The following is a 26,383-nucleotide window of genomic DNA, read 5'->3' as shown; positions in this document are numbered from 1 at the left end:
TGTCTCACACACACTCACTCTCTCTCACACATTCACTCTCTCACACTGTCTCGCACAGACTCACTCTCTCACACTGCCTCACACACACTCACTCTCTCACACGCTCTCACTCTCTCACACTGTCTCACACACACTCACTCTCTCACACTGCCTCACACACATTCACACTCTCACACTGTCTCACACACACTCACTCGCTCACACTGTCTCACACACTCACTCTCTCACACTGTCTCACACACACTCACTCTCTCACACTGTCTCACACCCTAACTCTCTCACACTGCCTCACACACCCTCACTCTCTCACACTGTCTCACACACATTCACTCTCTCACACTGTCTCACACACACTCACTCTCTCTCACACATTCACTCTCTCACACTGTCTCACGCCGTCACACTCTCACACTGTCTCACACACATTCACTCTCTCACACTGCCTCACACACACTCACTCTCTCACACTGTCTCACACACATTCACTCCCTCACACTGTCTCACACACACTCACTCTCTCTCACTGCCTCACACACACTCACTCTCTCACACTGTCTCACACACTCACTCTCTCACACTGTCGCACACACACTCACTCTCTCACACTGTCTCACACACTCACTCTCTCAGACTATCTCACACACAGTCACACTCTCACATTGTCTCACACACATTCACTCTCTCACACTGCCTCACACACACTCACTCTCTCTCACTGCCTCACACACACTCACTCTCTCACACTGTCTCACACACATTCACTCTGTCACACTGCCTTACACACTCTCCCTCTCTGACACTGTCTCACACACACTCACTCTCTCACACTGCCTCACACACACTCACTCTCTCACAATGTCTCACACACACCCACTCTCTCACTGTCTCACACACATTCACTCTCTCACACTTTCTCACACACACTCACTCTCTCACACTGCCTCACACACACTCACTCTCTCACACTGTCTCACACTCTCACTCTCTCACACTGTCTCACACACACTCAGTCTCTCACACTGTCTCACACACATTCACTCTCTCACACGGTCCCACACACACTCACTCTCTCACACTGCCTCGGACACACTCACTCTCTCACACTGTCTCTCACACACTCGCTCTCTCACATGCACACACTCACTCATAGTGTCTCACACACATTCACTCTCTCACACTGTCTCACACGCACTCACTCACTCACACACACACACACACTCTCTCACTGTATCACACACATTCACTCTCTCACACTGCCTCACGCACACTCACTCTCTCACATTGTCTCACACACTCACTCTCTCACACTGCCTCACACACACTCACTCTCTCACACTGTCTCGCACACTCACCTCTCACACACTCACTCTCATGCTGTCGCGCACACTCGCACTCTCTGACACTGTCTCACACACTCTCACTCTCTCTCACTGCCTCACACAGACTCACTCTCTCACACTGTCTCACACACATTCACTCTCTCACACTGTCTCACACACTCTCACTCTCTGACACTGTCTCACACACACACACTCTCTCTCACTGCCTCACACACACTCACTCTCTCACACTGTCTCACACACATTCACTCTGTCACACTGCCTTACACACTCTCCCTCTCTGACACTGTCTCACACACACTCACTCTCTCACACTGCCTCACACACACTCACTCTCTCACACTGTCTCACACACACCCACTCTCTCACTGTCTCACACACATTCACTCTCTCACACTGTCTCACACACACTCACTCTCTCACACTGCCTCACACACACTCACCCTCTCACACTGTCTCACACTCTCACTCTCTCACACTGTCTCACACACACTCAGTCTCTCACACTGTCTCACACACATTCACTCTCTCACACTGTCAAACACACACTCACTCTCTCACACTGCCTCGGACACACTCACACTCTCACACTGTCTCTCACACACTCGCTCTCTCACACGCACTCACTCACTCATAGTGTCTCACACACACTCACTCTCTCACACTGTCTCACACACACTCACTCTCTCACACTCACACACACACACACTCTCACACTGTCTCACACACACTCACTCTCACACTGTCTCACACACACTCACTCTCTCACTGTATCACACACATTCACTCTCACACTGCCTCACGCACACTCACTCTCTCACACTGTCTCACACACTCACTCTCTCACACCGCCTCACACACACTCAATCTCTCACACTGTCTCCCACACTCACCTATCACACACTCACTCTCATGCTGTCGCACACACTCGCACTCTCTTACACTGTCTCACACACACGCACTCTCTCTCACTGCCTCACACACACTCACTCTCTCACACTGTCTCACACACATTCACTCTCTCACACTGCCTAACACACTCTCCCTCTCTGACACTGTCTCACACACACTCACTCTCTCACACTGTCTCACACAGACCCACTCTCTCACTGTCTCACACACATTCACTCCCTCACACTGTCTCACACACACTCACTCTCTCACACTGCCTCACACACACTCACTCTCTCTCACTGTCTCACACTCTCACTCTCTCACACTGTCTCACACACACTCAGTCTCTCACACTGTCTCACAGACATTCACTCTCTCACACTGTCTCACACACACTCACTCTCTCACACTGCCTCACACACATTCACACTCTCACACTGTCTCACACACACTCACTCGCTCACACTGTCTCACACACTCACTCTCTCACACTGTCTCACACACACTCACTCTCTCACACTGTCTCACACCCTAACTCTCTCACACTGCCTCACACACCCTCACTCTCTCACACTGTCTCACACACATTCACTCTCTCACACTGTCTCACACACACTCACTCTCTCTCACACATTCACTCTCTCACACTGTCTCACGCCGTCACACTCTCACACTGTCTCACACACATTCACTCTCTCACACTGCCTCACACACACTCACTCTCTCACACTGTCTCACACACATTCACTCCCTCACACTGTCTCACACACACTCACTCTCTCTCACTGCCTCACACACACTCACTCTCTCACACTGTCTCACACACTCACTCTCTCACACTGTCGCACACACACTCACTCTCTCACACTGTCTCACACACTCACTCTCTCAGACTATCTCACACACAGTCACACTCTCACATTGTCTCACACACATTCACTCTCTCACACTGCCTCACACACACTCACTCTCTCTCACTGCCTCACACACACTCACTCTCTCACACTGTCTCACACACATTCACTCTGTCACACTGCCTTACACACTCTCCCTCTCTGACACTGTCTCACACACACTCACTCTCTCACACTGCCTCACACACACTCACTCTCTCACAATGTCTCACACACACCCACTCTCTCACTGTCTCACACACATTCACTCTCTCACACTTTCTCACACACACTCACTCTCTCACACTGCCTCACACACACTCACTCTCTCACACTGTCTCACACTCTCACTCTCTCACACTGTCTCACACACACTCAGTCTCTCACACTGTCTCACACACATTCACTCTCTCACACGGTCCCACACACACTCACTCTCTCACACTGCCTCGGACACACTCACTCTCTCACACTGTCTCTCACACACTCGCTCTCTCACATGCACACACTCACTCATAGTGTCTCACACACATTCACTCTCTCACACTGTCTCACACGCACTCACTCACTCACACACACACACACACTCTCTCACTGTATCACACACATTCACTCTCTCACACTGCCTCACGCACACTCACTCTCTCACATTGTCTCACACACTCACTCTCTCACACTGCCTCACACACACTCACTCTCTCACACTGTCTCGCACACTCACCTCTCACACACTCACTCTCATGCTGTCGCGCACACTCGCACTCTCTGACACTGTCTCACACACTCTCACTCTCTCTCACTGCCTCACACAGACTCACTCTCTCACACTGTCTCACACACATTCACTCTCTCACACTGTCTCACACACTCTCACTCTCTGACACTGTCTCACACACACACACTCTCTCTCACTGCCTCACACACACTCACTCTCTCACACTGTCTCACACACATTCACTCTGTCACACTGCCTTACACACTCTCCCTCTCTGACACTGTCTCACACACACTCACTCTCTCACACTGCCTCACACACACTCACTCTCTCACACTGTCTCACACACACCCACTCTCTCACTGTCTCACACACATTCACTCTCTCACACTGTCTCACACACACTCACTCTCTCACACTGCCTCACACACACTCACCCTCTCACACTGTCTCACACTCTCACTCTCTCACACTGTCTCACACACACTCAGTCTCTCACACTGTCTCACACACATTCACTCTCTCACACTGTCACACACACACTCACTCTCTCACACTGCCTCGGACACACTCACAGTCTCACACTGTCTCTCACACACTCGCTCTCTCACACGCACTCACTCACTCATAGTGTCTCACACACACTCACTCTCTCACACTGTCTCACACACACTCACTCTCTCACACTCACACACACACACACTCTCACACTGTCTCACACACACTCACTCTCACACTGTCTCACACACACTCACTCTCTCACTGTATCACACACATTCACTCTCACACTGCCTCACGCACACTCACTCTCTCACACTGTCTCACACACTCACTCTCTCACACCGCCTCACACACACTCAATCTCTCACACTGTCTCCCACACTCACCTATCACACACTCACTCTCATGCTGTCGCACACACTCGCACTCTCTTACACTGTCTCACACACACGCACTCTCTCTCACTGCCTCACACACACTCACTCTCTCACACTGTCTCACACACATTCACTCTCTCACACTGCCTAACACACTCTCCCTCTCTGACACTGTCTCACACACACTCACTCTCTCACACTGTCTCACACAGACCCACTCTCTCACTGTCTCACACACATTCACACCCTCACACTGTCTCACACACACTCACTCTCTCACACTGCCTCACACACACTCACTCTCTCTCACTGTCTCACACTCTCACTCTCTCACACTGTCTCACACACACTCAGTCTCTCACACTGTCTCACACACATTCACTCTCTCACACTGTCTCACACACACTCACTCTCTCACACTGCCTCAGACACACTCACTCTCTCACACTGTCTCACACTCTCACTCTCTCACACTGTCTCACACACACTCAGTCTCTCACACTGTCTCACACACATTCACTCTCTCACACTGTCTCTCACACACTCGCTCTCTCACACGCACTCACTCTCTCACACTGTCTCACACACACTCACTCTCTCACACTCACACACATTCACTCTCTCACTGTCTCAAAAACACTCACTCTCTCACACTATCTCACACACATTCACTCTCGCACACTGTCTGACACACACTCACTCTCTCACACTGCCTCACACACACTCACTCTCTCACACTCACACACACTCACTCTCTCACACTGCCACAGACACACTCACTCTCTCACACTGTCTCACACACTCACTCTCTCACACTGTCTCACACACACTCACTCTCTCACCCACACTCACTCTCTCATAGTGTCTCACACACACTCACTCTCTCACACTGTCTCACACACACTCAATCTCTCACACTCACACACACACACTCTCTCACACTGTCTCACACACACTCACTCTCTCACACTGCCTCGGACACACTCACTCTGTCACACTTTCTCTCACACACTCGCTCTCTCACACGCACTCACTCTCTCATAGTGTCTCACACACACTCACTCTCTCACACAGTCTCACACACACTCACTCTCTCACACTCACACTGTCTCACACACACTCATTCTCACACTGTCTCACACACACTCACTCTCTCACTGTATCACACACATTCACTCTCTCACACTGCCTCACGCACACTCACTCTCTCACACTGTCTCACACACTCACTCTCTCGCACTGCCTCACACACACTCACTCTCTCACACTGTCTCGCACACTCACCTCTCACACACTCAGTCTCACACTGTCTCACACACTCACTCTCTCACACTGTCTCACACACACTCACTCTCACACTGTCTCACACACATTCACTCTCTCACACTGTCTCACACACACTCACTCTCTCACACTGCCACAGACACACTCACTCTCTCACACTGTCTCACACACACTCACTCTCACACTGTCTCACACACTCACTCTCTCACACTGTCTCACACACATTCACTCTCTCACACTGCCTGACACACACTCACTCTCTCACACTGCCTCACACACACTCACTCTCTCACACTGTCTCACACAGTTTCACTCTCTCACACTGTCTCACACACACACTCTCTCTCACACATTCACTCTCTCACACAGACTCACTCTCTCACACTGCCTCACACACACTCACTCACTCACACGCTCTCACTCTCTCATACTGTCTCACACACACTCACTCTCTCACACTGTCTCACACACATTCACTCTCTCACACTGTCTCACACACACTCACTCTCTCTCACACATTCTCTCTCTCACACTGTCTCTCACAGACTCACTCTCTCACACTGCCTCACACACACTCACTCTCTCACTTTCACACACACACACACTCACTCTCTGACACGCTCTCACTCTCTCATAATGTCTCACACACACTCACTCTCTCACACTGTCTCACACACATTCACACTCTCACACTGTCTCACACACACTCACTCTCTCACACTGTCTCACACACTCACTCTCTCACACTGTCTCACACACACTCACTCTCTCACACTGTCTCACACACTCACTCTCTCAGACTATCTCACACACAGTCACACTCTCACACTGTCTCACACACTCACTCTCTCACACTGTCTCACACACACTCACTCTCACACTGTCTCACACACATTCACTCTCTCACACTGTCTCACACACTCACTCTCTCAGACTATCTCACACACAGTCACACTCTCACACTGTCTCACACACTCACTCTCTCACACTTTCTCACACACACTCACTCTCACACTGTCTCACACACTCACTCTCTCACACTGTCTCACACACACTCACTCTCTCACACGCTCTCACTCTCTCATACTGTCTCACACACACTGACTGTCTCACACTGTCTCACACACATTCACACTCTCACACTGTCTCACACACACTCACTTTCTCACACTGTCTCACACACTCACTCTCTCACACTGTCTCACACACACACACTCTCTCACACTGTCTCACACAATCACTCTCTCAGACTATCTCACACACAGTCACACTCTCACACTGTCTCACACACTCACTCTCTCACACTGTCTCACACACACTCACTCTCACACTGTCTCACACACATTCACTCTCTCACACTGTCTCACACACACTCACTCTCTCTCACACATTCACTCTCTCACACTGTCTCGCACAGACTCACTCTCTCACACTGCCTCACACACACTCACTCTCTCACACGCTCTCACTCTCTCACACTGTCTCACACACACTCACTCTCTCACACTGCCTCACACACATTCACACTCTCACACTGTCTCACACACACTCACTCTCTCACACTGTCTCACACACACTCACTCTCTCACACTGTCTCACACACTCACTCTCTCAGACTATCTCACACACAGTCACACTCTCACACTGTCTCACACACTCACTCTCTCACACTGTCTCACACACACTCACTCTCACACTGTCTCACACACATTCACTCTCTCACACTGTCTCACACACACTCTCTCTCACACTGCCACAGACACACTCACTCTCTCACACTGTCTCACACACTCACTCTCTTACACTCACAGACACACACACTCTCTCACACTGTATCACACACACTCACTCTCTCACACTGTCTCACACACACTCACTCTCTCACACTCACACACATTCACTCTCTCACACTGTCTGACACACACTCACTCTCTCACACTGCCTCATACACACTCACTCTCTCACACTCACACACATTCACTCTCTCACACTGTCTCACACACACTCACTCTCTCACACTGCCACAGACACACTCACTCTCTCACACTGTCTCACACACTCACTCTCTCACACTGTCCCCACACACAGTCACTCTCTCACACACACTCACTCTCTCATCGTGTCTCACACACACTCACTCTCTCACACTGTCTCACATACACTCACTCTCTCACACTCACACACACACAAACTCTCTCACACTGTCTCACACACATTCACTCTCTCACTGTCTCACACACACTCACTCTCTCACACTGTCTCACTCACATTCACTCTCTCACACTGCCTCACACACACTCACTCTCTCACACTGTCTCACACACTCACTCTCTCACACTGCCTCACACACCCTCACTCTCTCACACTGCCTCACACACACTCACTCTCTCACACTGTCTCACACAGACCCACTCTCTCACTGTCACACACACATTCACTCCCTCACACTGTCTCACACACACTCACTCTCTCACACTGCCTCACACACACTCAGTCTCTCTCACTGTCTCACACTCTCACTCTCTCACACTGTCTCACACACACTCAGTCTCTCACACTGTCTCACACACATTCACTCTCTCACACTGTCTCACACACACTCACTCTCTCACACTGCCTCAGACACACTCACTCTCTCACACTGTCTCACACTCTCACTCTCTCACACTGTCTCACACACACTCAGTCTCTCACACTGTCTCACACACATTCACTCTCTCACACTGTCTCTCACACACTCGCTCTCTCACACGCACTCACTCTCTCACACTGTCTCACACACACTCACTCTCTCACACTCACACACATTCACTCTCTCACTGTCTCAAAAACACTCACTCTCTCACTCTATCTCACACACATTCACTCTCGCACACTCACACACACTCACTCTCACACACTGCCACAGACACACTCACTCTCTCACACTGTCTCACACACACTCGCTCTCTCACACACATTCACACTCTCACACTGTCTCACACACACTCACTCTCTCACACTGTCTCACACACACTCACTCTCTCACCCACACTCACTCTCTCATAGTGTCTCACACACACTCACTCTCTCACACTGTCTCACACACACTCAATCTCTCGCACTCACACACACACACTCTCTCACACTGTCTCACACACACTCACTCTCTCACACTGCCTCGGACACACTCACTCTGTCACACTGTCTCTCACACACTCGCTCTCTCACACGCACTCACTCTCTCATAGTGTCTCACACACACTCACTCTCTCACACAGTCTCACACACACTCACTCTCTCACACTCACACTGTCTCACACACACTCACTCTCACATTGTCTCACACACACTCACTCTCTCACTGTATCACACACATTCACTCTCTCACACTGCCTCACGCACACTCACTCTCTCACACTGTCTCACACACTCACTCTCTCGCACTGCCTCACACACACTCACTCTCTCACACTGTCTCGCACACTCACCTCTCACACACTCACTCTCACACTGTCTCACACACTCACTCTCTCACACTGTCTCACACACACTCACTCTCACACTGTCTCACACACATTCACTCTCTCACACTGTCTCACACACACTCACTCTCTCACACTGCCACAGACACACTCACTCTCTCACACTGTCTCACACACACTCAATCTCTCACACTGCCACAGACACACTCACTCTCTCACACTGTCTCACACACTCACTCTCTCACACTGTCTCACACACACTCACTCTCTCACCCACACTCATTCTCTCATAGTGTCTCACACACACTCACTCTCTCACACTGTCTCACACACACTCAATTTCTCACACTCACACACACACACTCTCTCACACTGTCACACACACACTCACTCTCTCACACTGCCTCGGACACACTCACTCTGTCACACTTTCTCTCACACACTCGCTCTCTCACACGCACTCACTCTCTCATAGTGTCTCACACACACTCACTCTCTCACACAGTCTCACACACACTCACTCTCTCACACTCACACTGTCTCACACACACTCCCTCTCACACTGTCTCACACACACTCACTCTCTCACTGTATCACACACATTCACTCTCTCACACTGCCTCACGCACACTCACTCTCTCACACTGTCTCACACACTCACTCTCTCGCACTGCCTCACACACACTCACTCTCTCACACTGTCTCGCACACTCACCTCTCACACACTCAGTCTCACACTGTCTCACACACTCACTCTCTCACACTGTCTCACACACACTCACTCTCACACTGTCTCACACACATTCACTCTCTCACACTGTCTCACACGCACTCACTCTCTCACACTGCCACAGACACACTCACTCTCTCACACTGTCTCACACACACTCACTCTCACACTGTCTCACACACTCACTCTCTCACACTGTCTCACACACATTCACTCTCTCACACTGCCTGACACACACTCACTCTCTCACACTGCCTCACACACACTCACTCTCTCACACTGTCTCACACAGTTTCACTCTCTCACACTGTCTCACACACACTCACTCTCTCTCACACATTCACTCTCTCACACAGACTCACTCTCTCACACTGCCTCACACACACTCACTCTCTCACACGCTCTCACTCTCTCATACTGTCTCACACACACTCACTCTCTCACACTGTCTCACACACATTCACTCTCTCACACTGTCTCACACACACTCACTCTCTCTCACACATTCTCTCTCTCACACTGTCTCACACAGACTCACTCTCTCACACTGCCTCACACACACTCACTCTCACACTGTCTCACACACTCACTCTCTCACACTGTCTCACACACACTCACTCTCACACTGTCTCACACACATTCACTCTCTCACACTGTCTCACACACACTCACTCTCTCACACTGCCACAGACACACTCACTCTCTCACACTGTCTCACACACACTCAATCTCTCACACTGCCACAGACACACTCACTCTCTCACACTGTCTCACACACTCACTCTCTCACACTGTCTCACACACACTCACTCTCTCACCCACACTCACTCTCTCATAGTGTCTCACACACACTCACTCTCTCACACTGTCTCACACACACTCAATCTCTCACACTCACACACACACACTCTCTCACACTGTCTCACACACACTCACTCTCTCACACTGCCTCGGACACACTCACTCTGTCACACTTTCTCTCACACACTCGCTCTCTCACACGCACTCACTCTCTCATAGTGTCTCACACACACTCACTCTCTCACACAGTCTCACACACACTCACTCTCTCACACTCACACTGTCTCACACACACTCACTCTCACACTGTCTCACACACACTCACTCTCTCACTGTATCACACACATTCACTCTCTCACACTGCCTCACGCACACTCACTCTCTCACACTGTCTCACACACTCACTCTCTCACACTGTCTCACACACATTCACTCTCTCACACTGCCTGACACACACTCACTCTCTCACACTGCCTCACACACACTCACTCTCTCACACTGTCTCACACAGTTTCACTCTCTCACACTGTCTCACACACTCTCACTCTCTCTCACACATTCACTCTCTCACACAGACTCACTCTCTCACACTGCCTCACACACACTCACTCTCTCACACGCTCTCACTCTCTCATACTGTCTCACACACACTCACTCTCTCACACTGTCTCACACACATTCACTCTCTCACACTGTCTCACACACACTCACTCTCTCTCACACATTCTCTCTCTCACACTGTCTCACACAGACTCACTCTCTCACACTGTCTCACACACATTCACTCTCTCACACTGTCTCACACGCACTCACTCTCTCACACTGTCTCACACACACTCACTCTCTCACACTCACACACATTCACTCTCTCACTGTCTCAAAAACACTCACTCTCTCACTCTATCTCACACACATTCACTCTCGCACACTCACACACACTCACTCTCTCACACTGCCACAGACACACTCACTCTCTCACACTGTCTCACACACACTCGCTCTCTCACACACATTCACACTCTCACACTGTCTCACACACACTCACTCTCTCACACTGTCTCACACACACTCACTCTCTCACACTGTCTCACACACACTCACTCTCTCACCCACACTCACTCTCTCATAGTGTCTCACACACACTCACTCTCTCACACTGTCTCACACACACTCAATCTCTCACACTCACACACACACACTCTCTCACACTGTCTCACACACACTCACTCTCTCACACTGCCTCGGACACACTCACTCTGTCACACTGTCTCTCACACACTCGCTCTCTCACACGCACTCACTCTCTCATAGTGTCTCACACACACTCACTCTCTCACACAGTCTCACACACACTCACTCTCTCACACTCACACTGTCTCACACACACTCACTCTCACACTGTCTCACACACACTCACTCTCTCACTGTATCACACACATTCACTCTCTCACACTGCCTCACGCACACTCACTCTCTCACACTGTCTCACACACTCACTCTCTCGCACTGCCTCACACACACTCACTCTCTCACACTGTCTCGCACACTCACCTCTCACACACTCACTCTCACACTGTCTCACACACTCACTCTCTCACACTGTCTCACACACACTCACTCTCACACTGTCTCACACACATTCACTCTCTCACACTGTCTCACACACACTCACTCTCTCACACTGCCACAGACACACTCACTCTCTCACACTGTCTCACACACACTCAATCTCTCACACTGCCACAGACACACTCACTCTCTCACACTGTCTCACACACTCACTCTCTCACACTGTCTCACACACACTCACTCTCTCACCCACACTCACTCTCTCATAGTGTCTCACACACACTCACTCTCTCACACTGTCTCACACACACTCAATTTCTCACACTCACACACACACACTCTCTCACACTGTCTCACACACACTCACTCTCTCACACTGCCTCGGACACACTCACTCTGTCACACTTTCTCTCACACACTCGCTCTCTCACACGCACTCACTCTCTCATAGTGTCTCACACACACTCACTCTCTCACACAGTCTCACACACACTCACTCTCTCACACTCACACTGTCTCACACACACTCACTCTCACACTGTCTCACACACACTCACTCTCTCACTGTATCACACACATTCACTCTCTCACACTGCCTCACGCACACTCACTCTCTCACACTGTCTCACACACTCACTCTCTCGCACTGCCTCACACACACTCACTCTCTCACACTGTCTCGCACACTCACCTCTCACACACTCAGTCTCACACTGTCTCACACACTCACTCTCTCACACTGTCTCACACACACTCACTCTCACACAGTCTCACACACATTCACTCTCTCACACTGTCTCACACACACTCACTCTCTCACACTGCCACAGACACACTCACTCTCTCACACTGTCTCACACACACTCACTCTCACACTGTCTCACACACTCACTCTCTCACACTGTCTCACACACATTCACTCTCTCACACTGCCTGACACACACTCACTCTCTCACACTGCCTCACACACACTCACTCTCTCACACTGTCTCACACAGTTTCACTCTCTCACACTGTCTCACACACACTCACTCTCTCTCACACATTCACTCTCTCACACAGACTCACTCTCTCACACTGCCTCACACACACTCACTCTCTCACACGCTCTCACTCTCTCATACTGTCTCACACACACTCACTCTCTCACACTGTCTCACACACATTCACTCTCTCACACTGTCTCACACACACTCACTCTCTCTCACACATTCTCTCTCTCACACTGTCTCACACAGACTCACTCTCTCACACTGCCTCACACACACTCACTCTCACACTGTCTCACACACTCACTCTCTCACACTGTCTCACACACACTCACTCTCACACTGTCTCACACACATTCACTCTCTCTCACTGTCTCACACACACTCACTCTCTCACACTGCCACAGACACACTCACTCTCTCACACTGTCTCACACACACTCAATCTCTCACACTGCCACAGACACACTCACTCTCTCACACTGTCTCACACACTCACTCTCTCACACTGTCTCACACACACTCACTCTCTCACCCACACTCACTCTCTCATAGTGTCTCACACACACTCACTCTCTCACACTGTCTCACACACACTCAATCTCTCACACTCACACACACACACTCTCTCACACTGTCTCACACACACTCACTCTCTCACACTGCCTCGGACACACTCACTCTGTCACACTTTCTCTCACACACTCGCTCTCTCACACGCACTCACTCTCTCATAGTGTCTCAAACACACTCACTCTCTCACACAGTCTCACACACACTCACTCTCTCACACTCACACTGTCTCACACACACTCACTCTCACACTGTCTCACACACACTCACTCTCTCACTGTATCACACACATTCACTCTCTCACACTGCCTCACGCACACTCACTCTCTCACACTGTCTCACACACTCACTCTCTCACACTGTCTCACACACATTCACTCTCTCACACTGCCTGACACACACTCACTCTCTCACACTGCCTCACACACACTCACTCTCTCACACTGTCTCACACAGTTTCACTCTCTCACACTGTCTCACACACACTCACTCTCTCTCACACATTCACTCTCTCACACAGACTCACTCTCTCACACTGCCTCACACACACTCACTCTCTCACACGCTCTCACTCTCTCATACTGTCTCACACACACTCACTCTCTCACACTGTCTCACACACATTCACTCTCTCACACTGTCTCACACACACTCACTCTCTCTCACACATTCTCTCTCTCACACTGTCTCACACAGACTCACTCTCTCACACTGCCTCACACACACTCACTCTCACACTGTCTCACACACTCACTCTCTCACACTGTCTCACACACACTCACTCTCACACTGTCTCACACACATTCACTCTCTCACACTGTCTCACACACACTCACTCTCTCACACTGCCACAGACACACTCACTCTCTCACACTGTCTCACACACACTCAATCTCTCACACTGCCACAGACACACTCACTCTCTCACACTGTCTCACACACTCACTCTCTCACACTGTCTCACACACACTCACTCTCTCACCCACACTCACTCTCTCATAGTGTCTCACACACACTCACTCTCTCACACTGTCTCACACACACTCAATCTCTCACACTCACACACACACACTCTCTCACACTGTCTCACACACACTCACTCTCTCACACTGCCTCGGACACACTCACTCTGTCACACTTTCTCTCACACACTCGCTCTCTCACACGCACTCACTCTCTCATAGTGTCTCACACACACTCACTCTCTCACACAGTCTCACACACACTCACTCTCTCACACTCACACTGTCTCACACACACTCACTCTCACACTGTCTCACACACACTCACTCTCGCACTGTATCACACACATTCACTCTCTCACACTGCCTCACGCACACTCACTCTCTCACACTGTCTCACACACTCACTCTCTCGCACTGCCTCACACACACTCACTCTCTCACACTGTCTCGCAAACTCACCTCTCACACACTCAGTCTCACACTGTCTCACACACTCACTCTCTCACACTGTCTCACACACACTCACTCTCACACTGTCTCACACACATTCACTCTCTCACACTGTCTCACACACACTCAATCTCTCACACTGCCACAGACACACTCACTCTCTCACACTGTCTCACACACACTCACTCTCACACTGTCTCACACACTCACTCTCTCACACTGTCTCACACACATTCACTCTCTCACACTGCCTGACACACACTCACTCTCTCACACTGCCTCACACACACTCACTCTCTCACACTGTCTCACACAGTTTCACTCTCTCACACTGTCTCACACACACTCACTCTCTCTCACACATTCACTCTCTCACACAGACTCACTCTCTCACACTGCCTCACACACACTCACTCTCTCACACACTCTCACTCTCTCATACTGTCTCACACACACTCACTCTCTCACACTGTCCCACACACATTCACTCTCTCACACTGTCTCACACACACTCACTCTCTCTCACACATTCTCTCTCTCACACTGTCTCACACAGACTCACTCTCTCACACTGCCTCACACACACTCACTCTCTCACTTTCACACACACACACACTCACTCTCTGACACGCTCTCACTCTCTCATAATGTCTCACACACACTCACTCTCTCACACTGTCTCACACACATTCACACTCTCACACTGTCTCACACACACTCACTCTCTCACACTGTCTCACACACTCACTCTCTCACACTGTCTCACACACACTCACTCTCTCACACTGTCTCACACACTCACTCTCTCAGACTATCTCACACACAGTCACACTCTCACACTGTCTCACACACTCACTCTCTCACACTGTCTCACACACACTCACTCTCACACTGTCTCACACACATTCACTCTCTCACACTGTCTCACACACTCACTCTCTCAGACTATCTCACACACAGTCACACTCTCACACTGTCTCACACACTCTCTCTCTCACACTTTCTCACACAAACTCACTCTCACACTGTCTCACACACTCACTCTCTCACACTGTCTCACACACACTCACTCTCTCACACGCTCTCACTCTCTCATACTGTCTCACACACACTGACTGTCTCACACTGTCTCACACACATTCACACTCTCACACTGTCTCACACACACTCACTTTCTCACACTGTCTCACACACTCACTCTCTCACACTGTCTCACACACACTCACTCTCTCACACTGTCTCACACAATCACTCTCTCAGACTATCTCACACACAGTCACACTCTCACACTGTCTCACACACTCACTCTCTCACACTGTCTCACACACACTCACTCTCACACTGTCTCACACACATTCACTCTCTCACACTGTCTCACACACACTCACTCTCTCTCACACATTCACTCTCTCACACTGTCTCGCACAGACTCACTCTCTCACACTGCCTCACACACACTCACTCTCTCACACGCTCTCACTCTCTCACACTGTCTCACACACACTCACTCTCTCACACTGCCTCACACACATTCACACTCTCACACTGTCTCACACACACTCACTCGCTCACACTGTCTCACACACTCACTCTCTCACACTGTCTCACACACACTCACTCTCTCACACTGTCTCACACACTCACTCTCTCAGACTATCTCACACACAGTCACACTCTCACACTGTCTCACACACTCACTCTCTCACACTGTCTCACACACACTCACTCTCACACTGTCTCACACACATTCACTCTCTCACACTGTCTCACACACACTCTCTCTCACACTGCCACAGACACACTCACTCTCTCACACTGTCTCACACACTCACACTCTTACACTCACAGACACACACACTCTCTCACACTGTATCACACACACTCACTCTCTCACACTGTCTCACACACACTCACTCTCTCACACTCACACACATTCACTCTCTCACACTGTCTGACACACACTCACTCTCTCACACTGCGTCATACACACTCACTCTCTCACACTCACACACATTCACTCTCTCACACTGTCTCACACACACTCACTCTCTCACACTGCCACAGACACACTCACTCTCTCACACTGTCTCACACACTCACTCTCTCACACTGTCCACACACACTCACTCTCTCACACACACTCACTCTCTCATCGTGTCTCACACACACTCACTCTCTCACACTGTCTCACATACACTCACTCTCTCACACTCACACACACACAAACTCTCTCACACTGTCTCACACACATTCACTCTCTCACTGTCTCACACACACTCACTCTCTCACACTGTCTCACTCACATTCACTCTCTCACACTGCCTCACACACACTCACTCTCTCACACTGTCTCACACACTCACTCTCTCACACTGCCTCACACACCCTCACTCTCTCACACTGCCTCACACACACTCACTCTCTCACACTGTCTCACACAGACCCACTCTCTCACTGTCTCACACACATTCACTCCCTCACACTGTCTCACACACACTCACTCTCTCACACTGCCTCACACACACTCAGTCTCTCTCACTGTCTCACACTCTCACTCTCTCACACTGTCTCACACACACTCAGTCTCTCACACTGTCTCACACACATTCACTCTCTCACACTGTCTCACACACACTCACTCTCTCACACTGCCTCAGACACACTCACTCTCTCACACTGTCTCACACTCTCACTCTCTCACACTGTCTCACACACACTCAGTCTCTCACACTGTCTCACACACATTCACTCTCTCACACTGTCTCTCACACACTCGCTCTCTCACACGCACTCACTCTCTCACACTGTCTCACACACACTCACTCTCTCACACTCACACACATTCACTCTCTCACTGTCTCAAAAACACTCACTCTCTCACTCTATCTCACACACACTCACTCTCTCACCCACACTCACTCTCTCATAGTGTCTCACACACACTCACTCTCTCACACTGTCTCACACACACTCAATCTCTCACACTCACACACACACACTCTCTCACACTGTCTCACACACACTCACTCTCTCACACTGCCTCGGACACACTCACTCTGTCACACTGTCTCTCACACACTCGCTCTCTCACACGCACTCACTCTCTCATAGTGTCTCACACACACTCACTCTCTCACACAGTCTCACACACACTCACTCTCTCACACTCACACTGTCTCACACACACTCACTCTCACACTGTCTCACACACACTCACTCTCTCACTGTATCACACACATTCACTCTCTCACACTGCCTCACGCACACTCACTCTCTCACACTGTCTCACACACTCACTCTCTCGCACTGCCTCACACACACTCACTCTCTCACACTGTCTCGCACACTCACCTCTCACACACTCACTCTCACACTTTCTCACACACTCACTCTCTCACACTGTCTCACACACACTCACTCTCACACTGTCTCACACACATTCACTCTCTCACACTGTCTCACACACACTCACTCTCTCACACTGCCACAGACACACTCACTCTCTCACACTGTCTCACACACACTCACTCTCACACTGTCTCACACACTCACTCTCTCACACTGTCTCACACACATTCACTCTCTCACACTGCCTGACACACACTCACTCTCTCACACTGCCTCACACACACTCACTCTCTCACACTGTCTCACACACATTCACTCTCTCACACTGTCTCACACACACTCACTCTCTCTCACACATTCACTCTCTCACACAGACTCACTCTCTCACACTGCCTCACACACACTCACTCTCTCACACGCTCTCACTCTCTCATACTGTCTCACACACACTCGCTCTCTCACACTGTCTCACACACATTCACTCTCTCACACTGCCTCAGACACACTCACTCTCTCACACTGTCTCACACTCTCACTCTCTCACACTGTCTCACACACACTCAGTCTCTCACACTGTCTCACACACATTCACTCTCTCACACTGTCTCTCACACACTCGCTCTCTCACACGCACTCACTCTCTCACACTGTCTCACACACACTCACTCTCTCACACTCACACACATTCACTCTCTCACTGTCTCAAAAACACTCACTCTCTCACACTATCTCACACACATTCACTCTCGCACACTGTCTGACACACACTCACTCTCTCACACTGCCTCACACACACTCACTCTCTCACACTCACACACACTCACTCTCTCACACTGCCACAGACACACTCACTCTCTCACACTGTCTCACACACTCACTCTCTCACACTGTCTCACACACACTCACTCTCTCACCCACACTCACTCTCTCATAGTGTCTCACACACACTCACTCTCTCACACTGTCTCACACACACTCAATCTCTCACACTCACACACACACACTCTCTCACACTGTCTCACACACACTCACTCTCTCACACTGCCTCGGACACACTCACTCGGTCACACTGTCTCTCACACACTCGCTCTCTCACACGCACTCACTCTCTCATAGTGTCTCACACACACTCACTCTCTCACACAGTCTCACACACACTCACTCTCTCACACTCACACTGTCTCACACACACTCACTCTCACACTGTCTCACACACACTCACTCTCTCACTGTATCACACACATTCACTCTCTCACACTGCCTCACGCACACTCACTCTCTCACACTGTCTCACACACTCACTCTCTCGCACTGCCTCACACACACTCACTCTCTCACACTGTCTCGCACACTCACCTCTCACACACTCACTCTCACACTGTCTCACACACTCACTCTCTCACACTGTCTCACACACACTCACTCTCACACTGTCTCACACACATTCACTCTCTCACACTGTCTCACACACACTCACTCTCTCACACTGCCACAGACACACTCACTCTCTCACACTGTCTCACACACACTCACTCTCACACTGTCTCACACACTCACTCTCTCACACTGTCTCACACACATTCACTCTCTCACACTGCCTGACACACACTCACTCTCTCACACTGCCTCACACACACTCACTCTCTCACACTGTCTCACACACATTCACTCTCTCACACTGTCTCACACACACTCACTCTCTCTCACACATTCACTCTCTCACACAGACTCACTCTCTCACACTGCCTCACACACACTCACTCTCTCACACGCTCTCACTCTCTCATACTGTCTCACACACACTCACTCTCTCACACTGTCTCACACACATTCACTCTCTCACACTGTCTCACACACACTCACTCTCTCTCACACATTCACTCTCTCACACTGTCTCACACAGACTCACTCTCTCACACTGCCTCACACACACTCACTCTCTCACACGCTCTCACTCTCTCATAATGTCTCACACACACTCACTCTCTCACACTGTCTCACACACATTCACACTCTCACACTGTCTCACACACACTCACTCTCTCACACTGTCTCACACACTCACTCTCTCACACTGTCTCTCACACACTCACTCTCTCACACTGTCTCACACACTCACTCTCTCAGACTATCTCACACACAGTCACACTCTCACACTGTCTCACACACTCACTCTCTCACACTGTCTCACACACACTCACTCTCACACTGTCTCACACACATTCACTCTCTCACACTGTCTCACACACTCACTCTCTCAGACTATCTCACACACAGTCACACTCTCACGCTGTCTCACACACTCACTCTCTCACACTGTCTCACACACACTCACTCTCACACTGTCTCACACACTCACTCTCTCACACTGTCTCACACACACTCACTCTCTCACATGCTCTCACTCTCTCATACTGTCTCACACACACTGACTCTCTCACACTGTCTCACACACATTCACACTCTCACACTGTCTCACACACACTCACTCTCTCACACTGTCTCACACACTCACTCTCTCACACTGTCTCACACACACTCACTCTCTCACACTGTCTCACACAATCACTCTCTCAGACTATCTCACACACAGTCACACTCTCACACTGTCTCACACACTCACTCTCTCACACTGTCTCACACACACTCACTCTCACACTGTCTCACACACATTCACTCTCTCACACTGTCTCACACACACTCACTCTCTCTCACACATTCACTCTCTCACACTGTCTCGCACAGACTCACTCTGTCACACTGCCTCACACACACTCACTCTCTCACACGCTCTCACTCTCTCACACTGTCTCACACACACTCACTCTCTCACACTGCCTCACACACATTCACACTCTCACACTGTCTCACACACACTCACTCGCTCACACTGTCTCACACACTCACTCTCTCACACTGTCGCACACACACTCACTCTCTCACACTGTCTCACACACTCACTCTCTCAGACTATCTAACACAGTCACACTCTCACACTGTCTCACACACTCACTCTCTCACACTGTCTCACACACACTCACTCTCACACTGTCTCACACACATTCACTCTCTCACACTGTCTCACACACACTCTCTCTCACACTGCCACAGACACACTCACTCTCTCACACTGTCTCACACACTCACTCTCTTACACTCACAGACACACACACTCTCTCACACTGTATCACACACACTCACTCTCTCACACTGTCTCACACACACTCACTCTCTCACACTCACACACATTCACTCTCTCACACTGTCTGACACACACTCACTCTCTCACACTGCCTCATACACACTCACTCTCTCACACTCACACACATTCACTCTCTCACACTGTCTCACACACACTCACTCTCTCACACTGCCACAGACACACTCACTCTCTCACACTGTCTCACACACTCACTCTCTCACACTGTCTCACACACACTCACTCTCACACTGTCTCACACACTCACTCTCTCACACTGTCTCACACACACTCACTCTCTCACACGCTCTCACTCTCTCATACTGTCTCACACACACTGACTCTCTCACACTGTCTCACACACATTCACACTCTCACACTGTCTCACACACACTCACTCTCTCACACTGTCTCACACACTCACTCTCTCACACTGTCTCACACACACTCACTCTCTCACACTGTCTCACACAATCACTCTCTCAGACTATCTCACACACAGTCACACTCTCACACTGTCTCACACACTCACTCTCTCACACTGTCTCACACACACTCACTCTCACAATGTCTCACACACATTCACTCTCTCACACTGTCTCACACACACTCACTCTCTCTCACACATTCACTCTCTCACACTGTCTCGCACAGACTCACTCTCTCACACTGCCTCACACACACTCACTCTCTCACACGCTCTCACTCTCTCACACTGTCTCACACACACTCACTCTCTCACACTGCCTCACACACATTCACACTCTCACACTGTCTCACACACACTCACTCGCTCACACTGTCTCACACACTCACTCTCTCACACTGTCTCACACACACTCACTCTCTCACACTGTCTCACACACTCAATCTCTCAGACTATCTCACACACAGTCACACTCTCACACTGTCTCACACACTCACTCTCTCACACTGTCTCACACACACTCACTCTCACACTGTCTCACACACAGTCACTCTCTCACACTGTCTCACACACACTCTCTCTCACACTGCCACAGACACACTCACTCTCTCACACTGTCTCACACACTCACTCTCTTACACTCACAGACACACACACTCTCTCACACTGTATCACACACACTCACACTCTCACACTGTCTCACACACACTCACTCTCTCACACTCACACACATTCACTCTCTCACACTGTCTGACACACACTCACTCTCTCACACTGCCTCATACACACTCACTCTCTCACACTCACACACATTCACTCTCTCACACTGTCTCACACACACTCACTCTCTCACACTGCCACAGACACACTCACTCTCTCACACTGTCTCACACACTCACTCTCTCACACTGTCCACACACACTCACTCTCTCACACACACTCACTCTCTCATCGTGTCTCACACACACTCACTCTCTCACACTGTCTCACATACACTCACTCTCTCACACTCACACACACACAAACTCTCTCACACTGTCTCACGCACATTCACTCTCTCACTGTCTCACACACACTCACTCTCTCACACTGTCTCACTCACATTCACTCTCTCACACTGCCTCACACAAACTCACTCTCTCACACTGTCTCACACACTCACTCTCTCACACTGCCTCACACACCCTCACTCTCTCACACTGCCTCACACACACTCACTCTCTCACACTGTCTCACACAGACCCACTCTCTCACTGTCTCACACACATTCACTCCCTCACACTGTCTCACACACACTCACTCTCTCACACTGCCTCACACACACTCACTCTCTCTCACTGTCTCACACACACTCAGTCTCTCACACTGTCTCACACACATTCACTCTCTCACACTGTCTCACACACACTCACTCTCTCACACTGCCTCAGACACACTCACTCTCTCACTCTGTCTCACACTCTCACTCTCTCACACTGTCTCACACACACTCAGTCTCTCACACTGTCTCACACACATTCACTCTCTCACACTGTCTCTCACACACTCGCTCTCTCACACGCACTCACTCTCTCACACTGTCTCACACACACTCACTCTCTCACACTCACACACATTCACTCTCTCACTGTCTCAAAAACACTCACTCTCTCACACTATCTCACACACATTCACTCTCGCACACTGTCTGACACACACTCACTCTCTCACACTGCCTCACACACACTCACTCTCTCACACTCACACACACTCACTCTCTCACACTGCCACAGACACACTCACTCTCTCACACTGTCTCACACACTCACTCTCTCACACTGTCTCACACACACTCACTCTCTCACCCACACTTACTCTCTCATAGTGTCTCACACACACTCACTCTCTCACACTGTCTCACACACACTCACTCTCTCACCCACACTCACTCTCTCATAGTGTCTCACACACACTCACTCTCTCATACTGCCTCGGACACACTCACTCTGTCACACTGTCTCTCACACACTCGCTCTCTCACACGCACTCACTCTCTCATAGTGTCTCACACACACTCACTCACTCACACAGTCTCACACACACTCACTCTCTCACACTCAGACTGTCTCACACAGACTCACTCTCACACTGTCTCACACACACTCACTCTCTCACTGTATCACACGCATTCACTCTCTCACACTGCCTCACGCACACTCACTCTCTCACACTGTCTCACACACTCACTCTCTCGCACTGCCTCACGCACACTCACTCTCTCACACTGTCTCGCACACTCACCTCTCACACACTCACTCTCACACTGTCTCACACACTCACTCTCTCACACTGTCTCACACACACTCACTCTCACACTGTCTCACACACATTCACTCTCTCACACTGTCTCACACACACTCACTCTCTCACACTGCCACAGACACACTCACTCTCTCACACTGTCTCACACACTCACTCTCACACTGTCTCACACACTCACTCTCTCACACTGTCTCACACACATTCACTCTCTCACACTGCCTGACACACAATCACTCTCTCACACTGCCTCACACACACTCACTCTCTCACACTGTCTCACACACATTCACTCTCTCACACTGTCTCACACACACTCACTCTCTCTCACACATTCACTCTCTCACACAGACTCACTCTCTCACACTGCCTCACACACACTCACTCTCTCACACGCTCTCACTCTCTCATACTGTCTCACACACACTCACTCTCTCACACTGTCTCACACACATTCACTCTCTCACACTGTCTCACACACACACTCTCTCTCACACATTCACTCTCTCACACTGTCTCACACAGACTCACTCTCTCACACTGCCTCACACACATTCACTCTCTCACACTGTCTCTCACACACTCACTCTCTCACACGCACTCACTCTCTCACACTGTCTCACACACACTCACTCTCTCACACTCACACACATTCACTCTCTCACTGTCTCAAAAACACTCACTCTCTCACACTATCTCACACACATTCACTCTCGCACACTGTCTGACACACACTCACTCTCTCACACTGCCTCACACACACTCACTCTCTCACACTCACACACACTCACTCTCTCACACTGCCACAGACACACTCACTCTCTCACACTGTCTCTCACACTCACTCTCTCACACTGTCTCACACACACTCACTCTCTCACCCACACTCACTCTCTCATAGTGTCTCACACACACTCACTCTCTCACACTGTCTCACACACACTCAATCTCTCACACTCACACACACACACTCTCTCACACTGTCTCACACACACTCACTCTCTCACACTGCCTCGGACACACTCACTCTGTCACACTGTCTCTCACACACTCGCTCTCTCACACGCACTCACTCTCTCATAGTGTCTCACACACACTCACTCACTCACACAGTCTCACACACACTCACTCTCTCACACTCACACTGTCTCACACACACTCACTCTCACACTGTCTCACACACACTCACTCTCTCACTGTATCACACACATTCACTCTCTCACACTGCCTCACGCACACTCACTCTCTCACACTGTCTCACACACTCACTCTCTCGCACTGCCTCACACACACTCACTCTCTCACACTGTCTCGCACACTCACCTCTCACACACTCACTCTCACACTGTCTCACACACTCACTCTCACACTGTCTCACACACACTCACTCTCACACTGTCTCACACACATTCACTCTCTCACACTGTCTCACACACACTCACTCTCTCACACTGCCACAGACACACTCACTCTCTCACACTGTCTCACACACTCACTCTCACACTGTCTCACACACTCACTCTCTCACACTGTCTCACACACATTCACTCTCTCACACTGCCTGAC

Source organism: Heterodontus francisci, chromosome 5 (genome assembly GCF_036365525.1).
Source record: "Heterodontus francisci isolate sHetFra1 chromosome 5, sHetFra1.hap1, whole genome shotgun sequence".
Classification (NCBI taxonomy): Eukaryota; Metazoa; Chordata; class Chondrichthyes; order Heterodontiformes; family Heterodontidae; genus Heterodontus; species Heterodontus francisci.
The sequence above is the reverse complement of the archived record's forward strand: the minus strand, read 5'-3'. Positions refer to the sequence as shown.